The sequence below is a fragment of the Dromaius novaehollandiae genome, chromosome 14, assembly GCF_036370855.1.
Source record: "Dromaius novaehollandiae isolate bDroNov1 chromosome 14, bDroNov1.hap1, whole genome shotgun sequence".
Taxonomy (NCBI): Eukaryota; Metazoa; Chordata; class Aves; order Casuariiformes; family Dromaiidae; genus Dromaius; species Dromaius novaehollandiae.
Window position 1 is genome coordinate 25,030,782 of NC_088111.1, and position 21,061 is coordinate 25,051,842.

At 55.9% G+C, this 21,061-nt stretch overlaps 1 long non-coding RNA gene across 2 annotated transcripts; it reads right to left on the reverse strand.

Annotated features, from left to right (window-relative positions):
- Positions 1-16,221: 16,221 nt before the first annotated feature.
- LOC135329973 (uncharacterized) lies at positions 16,222-20,225 on the reverse strand. Of its 2 annotated transcripts, XR_010391686.1 has the most exons (3): positions 19,994-20,190; positions 17,233-17,506; positions 16,222-16,442 (listed from the first exon to the last, which is right to left on the reverse strand). It is a non-coding gene; the product is annotated as an uncharacterized LOC135329973 (long non-coding RNA). The 2 variants fall into 2 exon arrangements; XR_010391685.1 differs by lacking the exon at positions 16,222-16,442 and having other exon boundaries at positions 16,802-17,506; positions 19,994-20,225.
- Between the last annotated feature and the right edge of the window lie 836 nt (positions 20,226-21,061).

The window sequence follows — 21,061 nt, forward strand, 5'->3', positions numbered from 1 at the left end:
CTGGGGGGCCCAATCCTGTGGAAAAGAGTTGTCCAGATTGCGCTAGAAGAGTGCTAAGGTGTCTACATGGTCAAGAAATGCTTATGGGGAAGAAGACAATAATCTGGAGGAGTTAGGAAAGACTAGAAGATGTCTAAGGGGTCTGGGGGGCCAGCAGAGAACTAGGGAGCCCCATTCTGTACAAAGGAGGAGTCCAGAATGCACTAGAGGGGTGCTAAGGCGTCTTCACTGTCAAGAAATGCTTCTAGGGAAGAAGGGAGGAATCTGGAGGGGTTGCAAGGAGACTAGAGGGTGTCTACGGGGTCTCGGGGGCCAGGAGAAAGCTGCGGGGGTGGGGGGGGCGAATTCTGTACAAAGGAGGGCTCCAGAGTGCACTAGAGGGGTGCTAGGGCATCTGCATGGTCAAGAAATGCCTCTGGGGAAGAAGGGAGAAATCTGGAGGGATTCTGAGGAGACGAGAGGGTGTCTGAGGGGCCTGGGGGCCCAAAAGAGAGCTGGGGAGCCAATTCTGTGGAAAAGAGGGCTCCAGAGCGCACTAGAAGGGTGCTAAGGCGTCTACATGGTCAAGAAATGCCTCTAGGGAAGAAGGGAGAAATCTGGAGGGGTTGCAAGGAGACTAGAGGATGTCTGAGGGGTCTGGGGGGGCAGCAGAGAGCTGGGGGGCCCAAATCTGCACAAAGGAGTGGTCCAGAGTGCACTAGAGGAGTGCTAGGGCATCTGCATGGTCTAGAAATGGCTCTGGGCAAGAAGGGAGAAATCTGGAGGGGTTGCGAGGAGACTAGAGATTGTCTAAGGGGTCTGGGGGGCCAGAAGAGAGCTGGGGGGCCCAATTCTCTGGAAAAGAGGGGTCCAGAGCATACTAGAGGGGTGCTAAGGCATCTACACTGTCAAGAAATGCCTCTGGGGAAGAAGGGAGCAATCTGGAGGGGTTGCGAGGAGACTAGAGGATGTCTGAGGGATCTGGGGGGCCACAAGAGAGCTGCAGGGGCCCCATTCTGTGGAAAAGAGGGGTCCAGAGTGCCGTGGAGGGGTGCTAAGGCATCTACATGGTCCAGAAATGCCTCTGGGGAAGAAGGGAGAAATCTGGAGGGGTTGTGAGGAGACTAGAGGGTGTCTAAGGGATCTGGGGGGCGAGCAGAGAGCTGCGCGGGCCCCATTCTGTGGAAAAGAGGGGTCCAGAGTGCCGTAGAGGGGTGCTAAGGCATCTACACTGTCAAGAAATGCCTCTGGGGAAACAGGGAGCAGTCTGGAGGGGTTGCAAGGAGACTAGAGGGTGTCTGGGGGTCTAGGAGAGAGCTGCGGGAGCCCAATTCTGTACACAGGAGCGGTCCAGAGTGCACTAGAGGGGTGCTAAGGCGTCTACATGCTCAAGAAATGTCCCTGGGGAAGAAGTGAGAAATCTGGAGGAGTTGCGAGGAGACTAGAGGGGGTCTAAGGGCTCTGGGGGGCCAGAAGTGAGCTGGGGGGCCCCATTCTGTGCGAAACAGTGGTCCAGAGCGCACTAGAGGGGTGCTAAGGCATCTACATGGTCCAGAAACGCCTCTGGGGAAGAAGGGAGAAAGCTGGAGGGGTTGCGAGGAGACTAGAGGGTGTCTAAGGGGTCTGGGGGTCCCGAAGAGAGCTGGGGGGCACAATTCTGTGAAAAAGAGGGCTCCAGAGCGCACTAGAGGGGTGCTAAGGCGTCTACATGGTCCAGAAATGCCTCTGGAGAAGCAGGAACAAATCTGGAGGGGTTGCGAGGCGACTAAAGCGTGTCTGAGGGGTCTGGGGGGCCAGGAGAGAGTGGCAGGGGCCCAATTCCGTACACAGGAGGGGTCCAGCATGCATTAGAGGGGTGCTAGGGCGTCTAAATGCTCAAGAAGTGCCTCTGGGGAAGAAGGGAGAAATCTGAAGGGGTTCCGAGGAGACTAGAGGGCGTCTAAAGGGTCTGGGGGGCCAGAAGATATCTGGAGGGCCCCATTCCGTGGAAAAGAGGGGTCCAGAGCACACTAGAGGAGTGCTAAGGTGTCTACATGGTCCAGAAATGCCTCTGGGCAAGAAGGGAAAAATCTGGAGGGGTTGTGAGGAGACTAGAGGGTGTCTAAGGGGTCTGGGGGGCAAGCAGAGAGATCGGGGGCCCCATTCTGTACAGAGGAGAGGTCCACAGTGCACTAGAGGGGTGCTAAAGCATCTACATGGTCCAGAAATGCCTCTGGGGAAGCAGGAAGAAGTCTGGAGGGGATCTGAGAAGACGAAAGGGTGTTTAAGAGTCTGGGGGGCCAGAAGAGAGCTGGGGGGCCCCATTCTGTGGAAAAGAGGGGTCCAGAGTGCAGTAGAGGGATGCTAAGGCGTCTATACGTTCAAAAAATGCTTGTGGGGAGGAAGGAAGAAATCTGGAGGGGTTACGAGGAGACTAGAAGGTCTCTAAGTCTGGGGGCCTTAACAGAGCTGGGGGCCCCATTCTGTGGAAAAGAGGGGTCCAGAGCGCACTAGAGGAGTGCTAGGGCGTCTACACTGTCAAGAAATGCCTCTGGGGAAGAAGAGAGTAATCTGGAGGTGTTGTGAGGAGACTAGGGGGTGTCTGAGGGGTCTGGGGGACAGAAGAGAGCTGGGGGGCCCCACTCTGTGGAAAAGAGGGCTCCAGAGTGCATAAGAAGGGTGCTAAGGCATCTACATGGCCCAGAAATGCCTCTGGGGAAGAAGGGAGAAATCTGCAGGGGTTGCGAGGAGACTAGAGGATATCTAAGCAGCCTGGGGGGCCAGAAGAGAGCTGGGGGGCTGCATTCTGTGGAAAAGAGGGGTCCAGAGCGCACTAGAGGGGTGCTAAAGCGTCTACATGGTCAAGAAATGGCTCTGGGAAAGAAGGGAGAAATCTGGAGGGGTTGCGAGGAGACTAGAGGGTGTATAAAGGGGCCTGGGGTGCTCGAAGAGAGCTGGGGGGCCCCATTCTGTGGAAAAGAGGGTTCCAGAGCATACTAGAGGGGTGCTAAGGCATATACATGTTATAGAATTGGCTAGGGTACTAAGATATCTGCACTGTCAAGAAATGCCTCTGGGGAAGAAGGGAGGAAATCTGGAGGGGTTGCGAGGAGACTAGAGGGGGTCTAAGGGGTCTGGGGGGCCACAGGAGAGCTGGGGGGGCGCATTCTGTGGAAAAGAGGGCTCCAGAGTGCATTGGAAGGGTACCAAGGCGTCTACATGGTCCAGAAATGCCTCTGGGGAAGAAGGGAGAAATCTAGAGGGGTTGTGAGGAGACTAGAGGGTATCTAGAGGGTCTGGGGGACCAGAAGAGAGCTGGGGGGCCCCATTCTGTGGAAAAGAGGGGTCCAGAGTGCACTAGAGGGGTACTAAGGCGTCTACACTGTCAAGAAATGCCTCTGGGGAAGAAGGGAGAAATCTGGAGGTGTTGCTAGGAGACTAGAGGGTATCTAGAGGGTCTGGGGGACCACAAGAGAGCTGGGGGGCCCCATTCTGTGGAAAAGAGGGGTCCAGAGTACACTAGAGGAGTGCTAAAGTATCTACATGGTCCAGAAATGCCTCTGGGGAAGAAGGGAGAAAGCTTGAGAGGTTCTCAGGAAACTAGAAAGTGTCTAAGGGGTCTGGGGGGCCAGAAGAGAGCTGGGGGGCGAATTCTGTGGAAAAGAGGCGTCCAGAGCGCACTAGAGGGGTGCTAAGGCATCTACATGTTACAGAATTGGCTACGGTGCTAAGATGTCTACACTGTCAAGAAATGTCTCTGGGGAAGAAGGGAGAAATCTAGAGGGGTTGTGAGGAGACTAGAGGCTGTCTAAGGGGTCTGGGGGCCAAAAGACAGCTGGGGGGCGCATTCTGTGTAAAAGAGGGGTCCAGAGTGCAGTGGAAGAGTGCTCTTTTCCAGAGAATGCGGCCCCCCAGCTCTCTCCTGGCACCCCAGACGCCTTAGACCCCCTCTAGTCTCCTCGCAACCCCTCCAGATTTCTCCCTTCTTCCCCAGAGGCATTTCTTGACAGTGTAGACGCCTTAGCACCCCTCTAGTTCGCTCTGGACCCCCAAGGTGTCTACACTGTCAAGAAATGCCTCTGGGGAGGAAGGGAGAAATCTGGAGGGGTTGCGAGGAGACTAGAAGGTGTCTAAAGGGGCCTCGGTGGCCAGAAGAGAGCTGGGGGCCCCATTCTGTGAAAAAGAGGGGTCCAGAGCACATTAGAGGGTTGCTAAAACCTCTAAATGGTATAGAATTGGCTCTGGGGAAGAAGGAAAACATCTGGAAACATTGCGAGCACACTAGAGGGTGTCTAAGGGGCCTGGGGGAGCAGAAGAGAGCTGGGGGGGGGCCCATTCTGTGGGAAAGAGGGGTGCAGAGCACACTAGAGGGGTGCTAAAACCTCTAAATGGTATACAATTCGCTCTGGGGAAGAAGGGAGGAATCTGGAGGGCTTCTGAGGAGAATAGGGGGTGTCTAAGGGGTCTGGGTGCCAAAAGAGATTTGGGGGGGGCCCATTCTGTTGAACGTAGGGCTTCAGAGTGCAGTAGAGGGGTGCTAAGGTGTCTACATCGTCCAGAAATACCTCTGGGGAAGAAGGGAGAAATCTGGAGGGGTTGCCAACAGACTAAAGGGTGTCTACGGGGCTTGGGGGGCCAGAAAAGAGCTGGGGGTTCCACTCTGTGGAGAAAAGGAGTCCAGAGCGCACTAGAGAGGTGCTAAGGTGTCTACATGGTCAAGAAACGCCTCTGGGAAAGAAGGGAGAAATCTGGAGGGGTTGCGAGGAGACTAGAGGATGTCTAAGGAGTCTGGGGGGCCAGGAGAGAGCTGGGGGGCCAGGAGAGAGCTGGGGGGCTGCGTTCTGTGGAAAAGAGCACCCTTCTACTGCGCTGTGGACCCCTCTCTTCCACAGAATGTGCCCCCCCAGCTCTCTTCTAGTCCCCCAGACCCCTTAGACACCCTCTAGTCTCCTCGCAACCCCTCCAGATTTCTCCCTTCTTCCCCAGAGGCATTTCTTGACACTGTAGACACCTTAGCACCCCTCTAGTGCATTCTGGACCACTCTTTTCCACAGAATGCGCCCCCCCAGCTCTCTTGTGGCCCCTCAGACCCCCTCTAATCTCCTCGTAACCCCTCCAGATTTCTCCCTTCTTCCCCAGAGGCATTTCTTGATCATGTAGACACCTTGGCACCCCTCTAGTGCGCTCTGGACCCCTAAGGTGTCTACATGATCAAGAAATGCCTCTGGGGAAGAATGGAAAAATCTGGAGGGGTTGCAAGGAGACTAGAGGACGTCTAAGGGGTCTGGGGGGCCAGAAGACAGCTGGGGTGCCGCATTCAGTACAAAAGAGGGGTCCAGAGTGCACTAGAGGGGTGCTAAGGAATGTACACTGTCAAGAAATGCCTCTGGGGAAGAAGGGAGAAATCTGGAGGGGTTGTGAGGAGACTAGAGGTTTTTTATGGGTCCTGGGTGGCCAGAAGAGAGCTGGGGGGCCCCATTCTGTGGAAAAGATGGGTCCAGAGTGCACTAGAGGGGTACTAAGGCATCTACACTGTCAAGAAATGTCTCTGGGGAAGAAGGGAGAAATCTGGAGGCGTTGCGAGGAGACTAGAGGGTGTCTAAGGGGTCTGGGGGGCCAGAAGAGAGCTGGGGGGGCCCATTCTGTGGAAAAGAGGGGTCCAGAGCGCACCAGAGGGGTGCTAAAGTGTCTACATGGTCCAGAAATGCCTCTGGGGAAGAAGGGAGAAAGCTGGAGAGGTTCTCAGGATACTAGAGAGTGTCTAAGGGGTCTAGGGGGACAGAAGAGAGCTGGGGGGCGAATTCTGTGGAAAAGAGGGGTCCAGAGCGCACCAGAGGGGTGCTAAGGCATCTACATGTTATAGAATTGGCTAGGGTGCTAAGATGTCTTCACTGTCAAGAAATGCCTCTGGGGAAGAAGGGAGAAATCTAGAGGGGTTGCGAGGAGACTAGAGGCTGTCTAAGGGGTCTGGGGGGCCACAAGAGAGCTGGGGGGGCCACATTTCTGTCGAAAAGAGGGATCAAGAGCGCACTGGAGGGTTGTGAAGGTGTCTACGCTGTCAAGAAATGCCTCTGGGGAAAAAGGGAGAAATCTGGAGGGGTTGCGAGGAGACTAGAGGGTGTCTAAGGCGTCTGGGGTGCCAGGAGAGAGCTGGGGGGCTGCATTCTCTGGAAAAGAGGACCCTTCTACTGCGCTCTGGACCCCTCTTTTCCACAGAATGGGGGCCCCCAGCTGTCTTTTGGTCCCCAGACCCCTTAGACACTCTCTAGTTTCCTGAGAGCCTCTCAAGCTTTCTCCCTTCTTCCCCAGAGACATTTCTTGACAGTGTAGACGCCATGGCACTCCTCTAGTGCGCTCTGGACCCCTCTTTTCCACAGCATTGCGCCCCCGGCACTCTTCTGGCCCCCAGACCCCTTGGACACCCTCTGTAGTCTCCTCGCAACCCCTCCAGATTTCTCCCTTCTTCGCAGGAGGCATTTCTTGACCATGTAGACACCTTAGGGGTCCAGAGCGCACTAGAGGGGTGCCAAGGCGTCTACACTGTCAAGAAATGCCTCTGGGGAAGAAGGGAGAAATCTGGAGGGGTTGCGAGGAGACTAGAGTGTGTGTAAAGGGGCCTGGGGGGCCAAAAGAGAGCTAGGGGGGCGTATTCTGTTGAACAGAGGGCTTGAGAGGGCACTAAAGGGGTGCTCTTTTCCACAAAGTGGGGACCCCACCTCTCTTTTGGTCCCCAGACCCCTAAGACACCCTGTAGTCTCCGCAGAAGCCCTCCAGATTGCTTCCTTCTTCCCCATAGGCATTTCTTGACCGTGTCAACACCTTAGGGGTCCAGAGCGCACTAGAGGGGTGCTAAGGTGTCGACATGGTCAAGAAATGCCTCTGGGGAAGAAGGGAGAAACCTGGAGTGGTTGCGAGGAGACTAGAGGGTGTCTAAAGGGGACTGGGGGGCCAGGAAAGAGCTGGGGGAGTCGCATTCTGTGGAAAAGAGGGATCCAGAGTGCACTAGAGGGGTGCCAAGGCGTCTGCACTGTCAAGAAATGCCTCTGGGGAAGAAGGGAGAAATCTGGAGGGGTTGTGAGCAGAATAGAGGGTGTCTAAGGGGTCTGGAGGTCCCAAAGATATCTGGGTGGCCCAATTCTGTAGAAAAGAGCGGTCCAGAGTGCACTAGAGGGGTGCTAAGGTGTCGACACTGTCAAGAAATGCCTCTGGGGAAGAAGGGAGAAATCTGGAGGGGTTGCTTGGAGACTAGAGGGTGTCTAAGCGGTCTGCGGGGGCAAAAGAGAGCCAGGGGGGCCTATTCCGTTGAACAGAGGGTTCAAGAGGGCACTAGAGGGGTGCTCTTTTCCATAAAGTGGGGACCCCCCCTCTCTTTTGGTCCCCAGACCCCTAAGACACCCTGTAGTCTCCGCAGAAGCCCTCCAGATTGCTTCCTTCTTCCCCACAGGCATTTCTTGACCGTGTCAACACCTTAGGGGTCCAGAGCGCACTAGAGGGGTGCTAAGGTGTCGACATGGTCAAGAAATGCCTCTGGGGAAGAAGAGAGAAGTCTGGAGGGGTTGCGAGGAGACTAGAGGGTGTCTAAGGGGTCTGGGGGGCCAGAAGAGAGCTGGGGGGCCATTCTGTGGAGAAGAGGGGTCCAGAGCGCACAAGAGGGGTGCTAACGTTTGTACACTGTCAGGAAATGTCTCTGGGGAAGAAGGGAGAAATCTGGAGGGGTTGCGAGGAGACTAGAGGACGTCTAAGGTGCCTGGGCTGCCACAGGAGGGCTGGGGGGCCAATTCTGTGTAAAAGAGGGGTCCAGAGTGCACTAGTGGGGTGCTAAGGCCTCTACACTGTCAAGAAATGCTTCTGGGGAAGAAGGGAGAAATCTGGAGGGGTTGCGAGGAGACTAGAGGGTGTCTAAGGGGCCTGGGGGGCCAGAAGAGAGCTGGGGGGCCCATTTCTGGGGAAAAGAGGGGTCCAGAGCGCACTAGAGGGTTTCTAAGGCGTCTACACTGTCAAGAAATGGCTCTGGGGATGAAGGGAGAAATCTAGAGGGCTTGCCAGGAGACTAGAGGGTGTCTAACGGGCCTGGGGGGCCAGAAGAGAGCTGGCGGGGACCATTCTGTGGAGAAGAGGGGTCCAGAGCGCACTAGAGGGGTGCTAAAGCATCTACATGGTCCAGAAATGCCTCTGGGGAAGAAGGGAGCAATCTGGAGGGGTTGCCAGGAGACGAGAGGGTGTCTAAGGGGTCTCAGGGGGCCCACAGAGACCTGATGGGGCCCATTTGTGGGGAAAAGAGGGCTCCAGAGCGCACTAGAGGGGTGCTAAGGCGTCCACACTGTCCAGAAATGCCTCTGGGGAAGAAGGGAGAAATCTGGAGGAGTTGCGAGGAGACTAGAGGGTGTCTAAGGGGCCTGGGGGGCCAGAAGACAGCTAGAGGACCCAATGCTGTGGAAAAGAGGAGTCCAGAGTGCACCGGGGAGTGCTAAGGCGTCTACACTGTCCAGAAATGCCTCTGGGGAAGAAGGGAGAAATCTGGAGGGGTTGCGAGGAGACCAGAGGGTGTCTAAGCGGTCTGGGGGGCCAGAATAGAGTTGGGGCGCCCAATTCTGTACAAAGTAGGGCTCCAGAGTGCACTAGAGGGGTGCCAAGGCGTCTACATGGTTAAGGAATGCCTTTGGGGAGGAAGGGAGAAATCTGGAGGGGTTGCTAGGAGATGAGAGGGTATCTAAGGATCCTGGGGTGCTCGAAGAGAGCTGGGGGGCCCCATTCTGTGGAAAAGAGGGGTCCAGAGTGCACTAGAGGGGTGCTAAAGCATCTACATCATCAAGAAATGCCTCTGGGGAAGAAGGGAGAAATCTGGAGGGGTTGCGAGGAGACTAGAGGGTGTCTAAGGGGTCTGGGGGGCCCACAGAGACCTGATGGGGCCCATTTCTGGGGAAAAGAGGGCTCCAGAGCGCACTAGAGGGTTTCTAAGGCGTCTACACTGTCAAGAAATGCCTCTGGGTAAGAAGGGAGAAATCTGGAAGAGTTGCGAGGAGACTAGAGGGTGTCTAAGGGGCCTGGGGGGCCAGAAGACAGCCAGAGGACCAAATGTTGTGGAAAAGAGGGGTCCAGAGTGCACAATAGAGGGGAGCTATGGTGTCTACATGGTCCAGAAATGCCTCTGGGGAAGAAGGGAGAAATCTGGAGGGGTTGCAAGAAGACTACAGAGGGTGTCTAAACGGGCCTGGGGTGCTCGAAGAGAGCTGGGGGGGCCATTCTGTGGAGAAGAGGGGTCCAGAGTGCACAAGAGGGGTGCTAAAGTATCTACATGGTCCAGAAATGGTTCTGGGAAAGAAGGGAGAAATCCAGAGGGATTGCGAGGAGACTAGAGGCTGTCTAGAGGGTCTGGGGGACCAGAAGAGAGCTGGAGGACCCAATGCTGTGGAAAAGAGGGGTCCAGAGCACACTAGAGGGGTGCTAAGGCGTCTACATGGTCCAGAAATGCCTGTAAGGAAGAAGGGAGAAATCTGGAGAGGTGGCGAGGAGACTAGAGGGTGTCTAGAGGGTCTGCGGGGCCAGAAGAGAACTGGAGGACCCATTCTATGGAAAAGAGGGGTCCAGAGCACACTAGAGGGGTGCTAAGGTGCCTACATGGTGAAGAAACACCTCTGGGGAAGAAGGGAGAAATCTGGAGGGGTGGCGAGCAGACTAGAGGGTGTCTAAAGGGCCTGGGGGGCCACAAGAGAGCTGGAGGGGGGGCCCTTCTGTGGAAAAGAGGGCTCCAGAGTACACTAGAGGGGTACTAAGGTGTCTACACTCTCAAGAAATGCCTCTGGGGAAGAAGGGAGAAGTATGGAGGCGTTGCTAGGAGACTAGAGGGTGTCTAGAGGGTCTGGGGGACCAGAAGACAGCTGGGGTGCCCCATTCTGTGGAAAACAGGGGTCCAGAGTGCACTAGAGGGGTGCTAAAGTATCTACATGGTCAAGAAATGCCTCTGGGGAAGAAGGGAGAAAGCTTGAGAGGTTCTCAGGAAACTAGAGAGTGTCTAAGGGGTCTGGGGGGCCAGAAGAGAGCTGGGGGGCACATTCTGTGGAAAAGAGGGGTCCAGAGCGCAGTGGAAGGGTGCTCTTTTCCAGAGAATGCGGCCCCCCAGCTCTCTCCTGGCATCCCAGACGCCTTAGACCCCCTCTATTGTCCTCGCAACCCCTCCAGATTTCTCCCTTCTTCCCCAGAGGCGTTTCTTGACCATGTAGGCAACTTAGCACCCCTCTAGTGTGCTCTGGACCCCTCTTTTCCACAGAATGGGGCCGCCCAGCTCTCTTCTGGCCCCCCAGGCTCCTTAGACACCCTCTCGTCTCCTCGCAACCCCTCCAGATTTCTCCCTTCTTCCCCAGAGGCATTTCTTGACAGCGTAGACACCTTCACAACCCTCCAGTGCGCTCTTGACCCCTCTTTTCGACAGAAATGTGGCCCCACCAATTCTCTTGTGGCTCCCCAGGCCCCTTAGACACCCTCTAGTCTCCTCGCAATCCCCCTAGTGTAGACATCTTAGCACCCTCGCCAATTCTATAACATATAGATGCCTTAGCACCCCTCTAGCGCGCTCTGGACCCCTAAGGTGTCTACGTAGCCAAGAAATGCCTCTGGGGAAGAAGGGAGAAATCTGGAGGGGTTGCGAGGACACTAGAGGCTGTCTAAGGGGTCTGGGGGGCCACAAGAGAGCTGGGGGGCACAATTCTGTGGAAAAGAGGGGTCCAGAGTGCACTAGAGGGGTGCTAACGCCTCTACACTGTCAAGAAATGCCTCTGGGGAAGAAGGGAGAAATCCGGAGGGGTTGTGAGGAGAGTACAGGATGTCTAAAGGGGTCTGGGGGCCAGAAGAGAGATGGGGGGCCCCATTCTGTGGAAAAAAGGGGTCCAGAGTGCACTAGAGGAGTGCCAAGGCGTCTACACGGTCCAGAAATGCCTCTGGGGAAGAAGGGAGAAATCTGGAGGGGTTGCGAGGAGACTACAAGGTGTCTAAGGGGTCTGGGGGGCCCCCAGAGAGCTGGGGGCCCCATTCTGTGTAAAAGAGGGGTCCAGAGTGCACTAGAGGGGTGCTAAGGCCTCTACACTGTCAATAATTGCTTCTGGGAAAGAAGGGAGAAATCTGGAGGGGTTGCAAGGAGACTAGAGGGTGTCTAAGGGGTCTGGGGGGCCAGAAGAGAGCTGGGGGGCACAATTCCGTGGAAAAGAGGGATCCAGAGTGCACTTGAGGGGTGCTAACGTGTATACAGTGTCAAGAAATGCCTCTGGGGAAGAAGGGAGAAATCTGGAAGTGATGCAAGGAGACTAGAGGGTGTCTAAGGGGGCAGAAGACATCTGGGGGGCCCAATTCCATGGAAAAGAGGGGTCCAGAGCGCACTAGAGGGGTGCTAAGGAGTCTACATGACCCAGAAATGGCTCTGGGGAAGAAGGGAGCAATCTGGAGGGATTGCCTGGAGACTGGAGGGGGTCTAAAGGGTCTGGGGGGGCCAGAAAACATCTGGGGGGCCCAATTCCATGGAAAAGAGGGATCCAGAGCACACTAAAGGGGTGCTAAGGCATCTACATGGTCCAGAAATTGCTCTGGGAAGAAGGGAGAAATCTGGAGGGATTGCAAAGAGACTAGAGGGTGTCTAAGGGGTCTGGGGGCCAGAAAAGAGCTGGTGGACCGCGTTGTGGAGAAGAGGGGTCCAGAGTGCACTAGAGGGGTGCTAAGGAATGTACACTGTCAAGAAATGCCTCTGGGGAAGAAGGGAGAAATCTGGAGGGGTTGCGAGGAGACTAGAGGGTGTCTAGAGGGTCTCGGGGGCCAGAAGAGAGTTGGGGGGGGCATTCTGTGGAAAAGAGGGGTCCAGAGCACACTGGAGGGGTGCTAAGGTGTCTACATGGTCCAGAAATGGCTCTGGGGAAGAAGGGAGAAATCTGGAGGGGTTGCGAGGAGACTAAATGGTGTCTAAGGTGCCTGGGGGGCCCTAAGACAGCTCCAGGTCACAGCAAGCACCCCAGTAGGGGTGTTCTGAGCAGGCGAGGTGTTTTAAGGGGAGTAGGTGGCCAAAAACCCAACTGTGGGGAACCAGGACGAAATATGAATGGTTTCTGAGGAGACCAGCTGTTCTCTAGGAGGCCTGGGGTCCAGAGAACAGCTCTGGGGCCATACCAGCACCCCAGGAGGCATGCTCAGCAGAGCAGAGGGGTCCTAAGGGGCCTAAACAGCCAAAATAGGAGAACTGGCTAACAAGGAAGACCTCAGGAGGTGCTCTGAGGGGACAGGAGGGGATGGATTTTGAGCAGACTAGGGGATGCATAGAGGTATGTGAGGCACAACCAAGGAAGACAGAGGAGTCTTAAGGGGACTGGAAGGAAAGGGGAGCAGAAGGAAAGGGGATCTGATGGGATAGAGGGCACGTGGAATGGTCATAGGGATAGGGCATAGAGAGGACTCCACAGTGCAGCCAATGGAAAAGAAGGGCCGTAGGGCATACTGAAAGGGTGCAATGAATGCACAGGGTTCTGGGGTACCCCCAAGGCAAACCAAGGCGTCCTGAGGGGAGTGTGTGGCACTCAGAGGGGTTCTGATGGGGCTAAAGGGCTAGGAGATGGACCCTAAGGGGCTCAGAGGGCAAAGAGAGGCATCCTGAGAGGACTAGAGGGAAAAGCAAAGGCGCCGAGACGCACCAATGGCAAACGGAGAGGTTTTGAGGAGACTAGAGAGAAAAGAGGGGGGACTTAATAGGACAAGAGGACAAACATAGGAGTCTTGATGCTACCAGAGGGCCTACAGACACCAAATGTCAGAATAACCTTGCAGGAACTAGAAAGCAGCAAAGAATTTTGAAGGGACAAGAGAACAAATGGAATGCCTTGGAGCACACCTAAAAGCAAATGGATTGGTCCTGAGGGAACTAGGGAGCAAATGGGGGAGTCCTGGGGGGGACGTGGAGGAAAACTGAAGGTTCTGGGGCATTAGCTCACCTGCCATAATCTTCCTGTGTGGAGCCTGCTTCTTCCCTCTGAGAAGTTGGCCTTTGCTTTCACTGCACAGGCAGCTGTGAGCTGTTGCGTAGTCTCGGCAGACAAGTTGGGGATCGCTGCCCAGGCAGTCGTGACCTGCAACACTGCATGCTCAGAACAGTTCTCAGGAAGTCACGCGTACTCATAACCTGAAGAGCAAAAAGCAAATCTCTCTTAAGGTCAGTTTTTATTTCATCATAGGAGCAAGTTTTCCCTCTCTTCTGCACTGTACTGCCTCTAACAGCACACCTTCCTCATCACCATTTTCCCCTGCTCCTTTCACTCCTCTCAGTTGCCCCTGCATCTTAGACCTCTAAAGCAGCTGTTTCTCATCCACAGGTACTTTCCTGTCCTGTTGCCGATTCACCCCCCAGTTGTCCTATAGCAAGCAGTTGAGACACCTTGGCCTAATTCTTAGCCGCACACGCCTTTTGATCTGGCAAGCAGCTCAGACAGAGCAGAGGGCAGCAAGAAAGGTGGATCTGAATGTAGTAGACTTGGGCACCGAGCAAGATGGAAGCAGCAGCAAGGCATCAAAGAGATGGCATCTTTGTAAAGAGAAGAGATATAGTTCCAGGCAACCAGGGATTCTCTGTACCTGTGGCCAGGGCTCCTGCCTGCAGGCTCTTTCCACACAGTTAAAGGTAGCTGAACGCAGTGCCCTTGGGAGGCAGTGACATGGTGTCCCCGGTACTGCTGTGGGGTGGCTGTTCCAGGGTCTCTCAGGCTGTTTTGGGGTCCTTGGACAGAGACAGTGCTGTTCACATTTCCTTGAGGACTTTCCCTTGTGCTGCACAGCAGGACAGCTGCACACCGTGCCCTCCCAGCACTGCCACTCCTCATAGCTGCTGCCTAATTGGCCCCAATCTTGAGCAAAGCTACAACTACCAGGAGCCCCCAGCGCCCCTCCTACTCTCCCTGCCCTCCCCATTTCCAAGAGGGACAGCCCCAGCCCCTGGGGACAAGCCTGCCTGGTCACACCAGAGATGGAAAATGCTTCCTGCCTTGTACCAGGGAAAACCAGGGAAATGCCACTGTCCCCAATGACCTATGGGGACTCCTGCGTGAGCGGCACACGTCCAGTAAGGAACAGACCCGGCAGGCCACTGCTGCAAGGCCGAGAAGGCACCGGCACCTGGAACTGCAGCTCCTGGCCTGCCACAGAGCATAACGTGGCCGGCTGGTGAGAACCCCGCTGGCAAAGGACTGCCCCTCCGGCCGCCTCGAGAGGCACAGCAGGCTGTCCGAGAAGCCCAATGCGGGAAGACTACATCTCCCGGCATGCCGTTCAAACAAAAAAGGCCTCCCGGAAGCCTGGTGCCGGAAGACTACCGCTCCCAGCATGCCGCGCAAACCAACATGGCCTCCCGGAAGCCCGGTGCCGGAAGACTACCACTCCCGGCATGCCAGCGGCGCCCCCGGCCCCCCCCACTCCCCCCCCCGTAGCGCTAGGTGAAGTTTAACCCTGTGGAGATTCCGTTCCTTTCCGTCCCGCCCCCGTTCCCTTTTCCTCCCTGTCTCCCCGGAATCCACCGCAGAGCCCCGAGCGCGACCCCGCGGTCCACAGCACCGGTCCGGGGCTCCCCCGACACCGCCGCGGCCGGCTACGGGTCAACTCCAACACTGCCCCTGCCTCCCCCCACAACCCTCCCTGCGCTTCCCCTGGGATCCCTCCTCCCCCTCCCCAACGCGGTCCCGAGCGGACATAGGAGACATCCCCCGCCCCCCCCGCGCTCCTCCGACCGCGCAATAAACCGCACCACAGCCCCAGCGGACCGCCTGCCTTCCCCCCTCCCCCGTCCTGGCGCACCCCCCTTCTTCCCCCCCAGCACCACTGCAGACCCACCGCACCTCCTTCCTCCCCACCCGAACCCCAACGCACCCCCTTACCCCCACATACCACCACAGCCTCGGCACACCCCCTTCCTCCCTCCACCTCCATGGCCCTGGTGCACTGCTCTTCCCCACCACATCCTCAGCCCCCACTGCCCTGGCACACCGCCCTCCCTAGCCCCAGTGCAGTTTCCCCTGGCCCCAGTGCACCCCAGTTGTGCTGCGCTGCCCAGGACACTCCCACCCACCAGGACCCCCGGCACGTGAGGGACCTGCAGCCCGGAGCGCGCACCCCCCCAGCCCCGCTCACCTCCTCCGCAGGGCAGCCACGTGCCAGTCCCAGGCAGCAGTGCTCAGCAGCAGCTCCATCGTCCGGAACCAGCCCCAGCACGAGCTTCTCCCAAATGCAGCCCCAGCCCAGGTGTGTGCCCACCCTTGCCATCAGCCCCACCTGGGGCTTGTCGCACCTGTCCCAGCCATGGAGCCCCACCTGGGGCCTGTCCTGCCACCCAGCTCCACCTGGCATTCAGCCCAGCCCCAGGGCCTGCAGCTGCAGCCCATCAGGAACTGGGGAGAGGGAATGGCCATCAGCCCCATCAGGGACAACTGGGGCTGCCAGGGCAGCAGAGGCACCCCCACTCCTGAGAGCAGCTTCCTGAAAGCTGAAGGGAGAGGCCTGGGGTATAGAGAGGGGAAAGGGGAGTATGCAGAGGACAAGAGAACAAATGGAGAGCTCTGGGTGCAACAAAAGTAGAAAAAGGCAATGACAGAGCAAACAGAGTGACTCTGGGGGCACCACCAAGAAGCACCCAGAAAACTCTGGGACAGGAGAGAAAGCTAAACAGAGAACTTTGCAGTGTGCTGCAAAACAACCACAGGGCCCAACAAAAGGCACACAGAGCCCTTGGGGGCAACCCAAAATGTGAATTGAGGGCTCCGGAGGGCATCAGAGGGCAAATGCAGGGCTCTGGGGCAAAGCAAAATACAAATAAAGGGGCTTAGGGCACACCAGAGGGGCCATAAGGCATGTCACAGGGCTCAGTGCAGCTGACAGGATGGTGCCTGCGGGCTCCCCCCGCCCCCATGGAACCTCTATCTCCCCACTCCAGGCACACAGGCCCTGGCACCAGACCCACAAGGGACACTGGGGAGTGCTGAAAGCAAATCCAGAAGCAGTCTGGGGACCTCACATAGCCCTGCAGGGGCCCTGGCTGCCCCCACAATGATGGGAAACACCCCCAAGAGCCCAGGCAACGCAAGGGAAATTCCCCACAGCTCTGTCAACAGCACTGGGTTCCCTGGGAAGCGCAGGCACTCCAAAGTACAAGGGACTCGGGGACCAGCTCCCAGCCCCAGACACAATGTGTAACCTCCTCCCCTGGGCATCATCTTCAGGCAAACCGACAGCAGGAACCACAGAGATGAGTGCAAAGAATAAAGCAACTGTTTATTGCTTTACTGCGCAGAAACAATAGCTGGAAGCAAGTCTGCCATGGAGCTCAGTGTCAGCATGCTTCCCCTTACCTGTGATGCCTGAAGAGTCATCACCACACCAGCGTCCATCCATCCATCAGGGAAGGGTCATCTCCTGCTGCTGCCCTTGATGTGGCAGGTGTCCGAGTAGCTGACAGCCTACTCCTCTGCTTTTTCCTTCAGGCATAGGATTCATCTCAGAGATGAGAGGAAAATGCCTGATCTTGCCTGTCTGCACTTCTGCCCTACCCCAGGCTAGAGCCCTGCAAGACACTTCCACAGCTCTCAGCTCACCCGTCACATTGCCAGTCTCCGTGTGATGGGCCTGTGCCATATCAAATCCAGAACTCAGGTCAGTGTGCAGAGCTGAACGCTGGGTACAGGGGAAGGTTACAAAGCCCAAAGAAGGGTTTGCAGCCTGCTGCTTAGGCTTCAGGGCTTACAGTTTATTATCTAAGGATTTAGCCCCTCTCATTTCTCAGCAAGTCATAAGCCCTGAACGCTAACTGCAAGTCTTGGAACCCTAATAGTTGCCGAGACTTTAAAATTTATGGCTAAGGTTGGATTTTAAATTCTGCGCCCTGATCACTAAACGAGCAAACTGTAAACCCTGACTGATAAAGACTGAGCCCCACAAAAGAAAGGAATAAACTGTAACTCCGGAGTGAGAGACCCTCAACAACAAACTAAACAATAAACCTTAAGTGAAAAATTCCAAACCCTCAGCTTTAAGCAACAAACACCAAAGCACCCATATGCATGAAAACAGTAAAGAGAAGGCAAGGAGTTTTGCCCACAGCTTAAGAAGTTTTCCCTTCTTCTAGAAGCACAGCAGAACAGGAAGACATGCACCAGAATCACGTTACAGCTGCTGTTTAGAGGCTTGGTTTTAGCCACCATTCAAATGTGAGCATGTGCAAGAATCACTCCACAGGACTGCACTAAGCTGCACTTGCACTGAACCTACCTGAAGCACTGCAAGCACTAATTCATCTCCGGGTCAGACAATTAACATTTTTGGTCCTCAGCTCCATGGGCAAACAGCCACAGCCAGTGACACCAGTGACCACCTAGGGAACAATCACCTCGCATCTCCCAGCACTGCTCACATATGATGCAGCCCAGGACTTAGCTGTGTCCACGCTGCAAGTCAGAGCTCACTCTCCATGGCCAGCCGCGCATCTCCGCAGAGCTCCCAGCTGTGACAAGGCTCCTTCGACTGCCCGACTGGGCTTCGGCACCTGCAAAGAGGCCAGAGCAGTTAGTTAGAGGCTGGGCAACTGCACGGCCCTCCTAGAACTACTCCCTAGTACAAGGCCCGTAATTGTTCCCACAGTTATGACTGACCCTCCGTGCTGCTTCAGTCACCCTCTCTGGCTCCATTTCATCACAAAGTTGTCACAGCAGCTCTCATGGACAGGCAGGCTCGCTCAGGCACCCGGCCGCCTCCAGCCTTTGCTAGATGGTCCTCTGCAGGGAAACTCTGCCTCTGACAGACACTCTCAGAAAGCACCATCCAGCCAAGGCAGGATAAAAACTAAGGCCTCCAAAACCTCCAAACCCTGGAGAGATGGAGCTGATGGGAAACTGACTTGTGCTACCAGTACTGTAGATTATGGCTTTGCTGTGTACTACGGTGCTGTTGCTCATACACATGTAACCCCATTTCTCTGCTATAGCAAAGTTACTGTTGTAGCTGGCTCCTGAAAGAAACAGTAACTTGCGAAAACAAAAATCCCAGGTAAGACAGTTGCATACTTAAGACATGAGTTGTGAAGGACCTTTACTCTCAAAGTACAAACAATACTGGAACCTCTGGACTTCAAAGAAGGAAGGTCTAGAAGGTTTAGGGCCCAACACTAATAATGCTAGAAACAGAAATTGTTTGGAGGGACCAGAACAGCAAAGAGAAAGGAGTTCCAAGGAAAGAAACAAGCCAGAAGCTATGTAAATGATTGCATTCATCAGGAAGCGATGGCAGGGGTGGGGTGGGAGTGGGTGTTGACAGCACAGCATATCCCCTCAGGAAGCACTAAATCAACAACATGGGTTGAGCTGTAGACATAGGGAAGACACCACTTTGCATTAAAGGCAGACCTGACAGAAAAGTGGGCTCGATGCCAGCATCGCAATCGCAACTCAAGCTGCACCACGTGACAGCCCTGGCTGCGCGCAGGCAGACAAGAGGCAGTAACTGCAGACCGCGCTGACGAGTAGGACAGACAGCAGCAGCAGCTCCAGACCGCCCTACCGTGAGCGCCTGTCCTAACGCCCAAGGTCTCGGAGCCTCTGCTGCTCTCTGCCTCTGTGACACCTTCCCCAGGAGCCTCTTCACTGCCTGCTGCGTACCCCACGGCATCTCTAGCCCGCTAGCGCTCCCCCGCTGCACACCCACAGCCCCGCGCCTCCGCGGGCAGAGTCCCCGCAGAGGCGTCCGATGTGACCCGAGCCAGACCGACCGACGGCACCCTCCGGGCGCTGCCGATCACCATCTCTGCCGAGCGCCGACCGCCTCTCGCCACCCGCCGCACCAGACAAAATGCAAAGGAACGACAGACCTCCACCTGGACGTGGGGACAGGGGGGAGAACAAAAGAAAAGAGGGACAGAGAGCTTGGCAGATGGATGGAGGGAGAAAGAAAGAGAGGGACAGAGAGCCGGCCCCAGGGTCTGGGCGCTGGACAAAGGAAGAGAAAGAGAGGGACAGAGGGCCACACAGATGGAGGGAGGGCTGCACAGAGGACCGGGGAGCAGAAGAGAGAAAAATGAGGAAGGCGAGGCGGCCAGAGGAACGGCGAGGGAGCAAAAGAGAAGGGGGGAGAACCGGAGAGAGGAACGGGGACGGGAAGAGAGGGACAGGGAGCCAGTCGGAGCAATGGGAAGAGGACGAGGTGGCCAGAAAGGTGGAGAGAGAAAAAGAGGGAGGGCAATTCAGAGAGAGAGATGGGACAAAACAGGGGAAAAGAGGGATAGGGAGGCAAATAGATGGATGAGGAGCTGAGCAGAGGGCTGGAAATAGAGAGAGACGGCTGGAGGGGTGGACAGAGGGCTGGGAAGGCAAAGAGAAGTACAGGCAGAAAGGCAGACGAGAGCGGCAGACGGATGGGGAGCCGCATGGAAGGACAGCGGGCAGGTACTGGGATAGGGAGAGGAAGAGGACGATGAAGAGCTGGATAGAGCGATAGAGAGCCAGTTAGAGGGACACAGATATTGTCACAGAGATGGAAAGAGTACAAGAGGGATGGGGGAGCTGGGCAGAGGAATGAGTAGCTAAACAAAGGGATGGGGCACTGGACAGAGCCACGGGGAAAGAAAGAAAAGGATGGAGCGCTGGACAGAGGGGCAGGGAGCGGAACCGGATGGATCCCGACAGCCCAGAACAGCCCTCGCCACGCTCCGACTCCACCCCACCGGCCAAGCCCACAGCGCTCTCTGCGCACCGCTGCGCCCAAAGTCCGCTCGTGGGCCTGCTCACCCGTTTCCCTACGGCTCCGGGGTGTCTGTGGGAGCGAGGGTGCACACACGGGCCCAGGCTGGGGAGGAACCTTGCGTTCAGTCACAGCATTTTACCGTTCCTCGTGCATTAGCCCCTCTCAGATGCTCAACGCCAAATGCCCTCAGCCCGTAACAACTTCAGTACCCGCGGCACCTAGTTTTTCCATGCTCTCAAATCTTCCTTGCTCTTTCCCGTCTTGTTTGAAAACCCTCCCAGACCCCTTCTGTACTTACATGCTTCCTCAAAACAGCATCACCGAAGTCAACAAAACGGGCTGAGCTGCATCCCTTCGAGTTGCTGGCCCTCAGAACAGCATCCTGCAAGTGAATCAAGCCACCAAGGTCACTGGGAGATTCTCCTTTTAGAGCTTTCTTCCCCCAAAGCTTTAACGATGGCTCCCTAACCTGGGCAAATGCAGAGCCTCCCTTAAGCTCTGCGGCAGTTTTTACTCTGGCGTCCCAAGTTGCTGCCAGGCAGCAAAACAAGGCAAAGACGGGTGCGGTCACAGCTTACCCATCTAGCCACGAAAATTCTTATTTTAGGCCTCACTGGTCATTCCAGGTAAACAGACCAAAACAGAGCTCCAAACAGACAGGCGAGGCTTCGCACAGACCTCGTGGCCCAGCTAGCAACAGCAAGACTCTGTCTTACCGAAGACTCTGGGCTACCAGTCGCTATTCCCCCCTCCTTTGCCGGTCCACGCATCGTGGCTTATTACCCGCGAGTCCGGTAAGGACACTGCCGACCTTCCTGTGGCCGAAGCCTCCTCGTCGGGACCAGGTGGAGAACCTTTCCGCTGGCGTTTGAATTCTCCTGGAAGCTCTCGATGCGTGATAACTTACAAAGGTCCGAGAGCGGTGGTAGCCTGTAGTTCTTCACGGCAGCACACAGTCGTTCCCCGAGGTCCTGAACGCCTACGATTAACACAGTTTATCAAAACAAAAATACTACTGCTACAGGGTGTAAAGGCAAGCTAAAATTCCCGCAGCCAAAGAAAACCCCTTCGCGTCTGACACAACGAGCCACACGCGCCAGCGCCTATAGCTCGAGGCTAGTGACCCCTCCCGGGCGGCGTTCTTCTGGCAGGCTGCGGATCTGAACTCCTCCGTCTCGCCTAAGAGTCTCCATTGGGACACAGCAACTTTGCCAGCCAGCGCTCGTTGACGGAGGCATAGTAAAATCCATCAGGGAGGGAGCAAAGCAAAAAAAAAAAAACAAACAAACCGAGAAGAAAAGCAAAAAAAGAAAAAGATCAAAGCTCTGCAGAAAATCATAAGAATCCAAAGTTGTTTATAAGCACA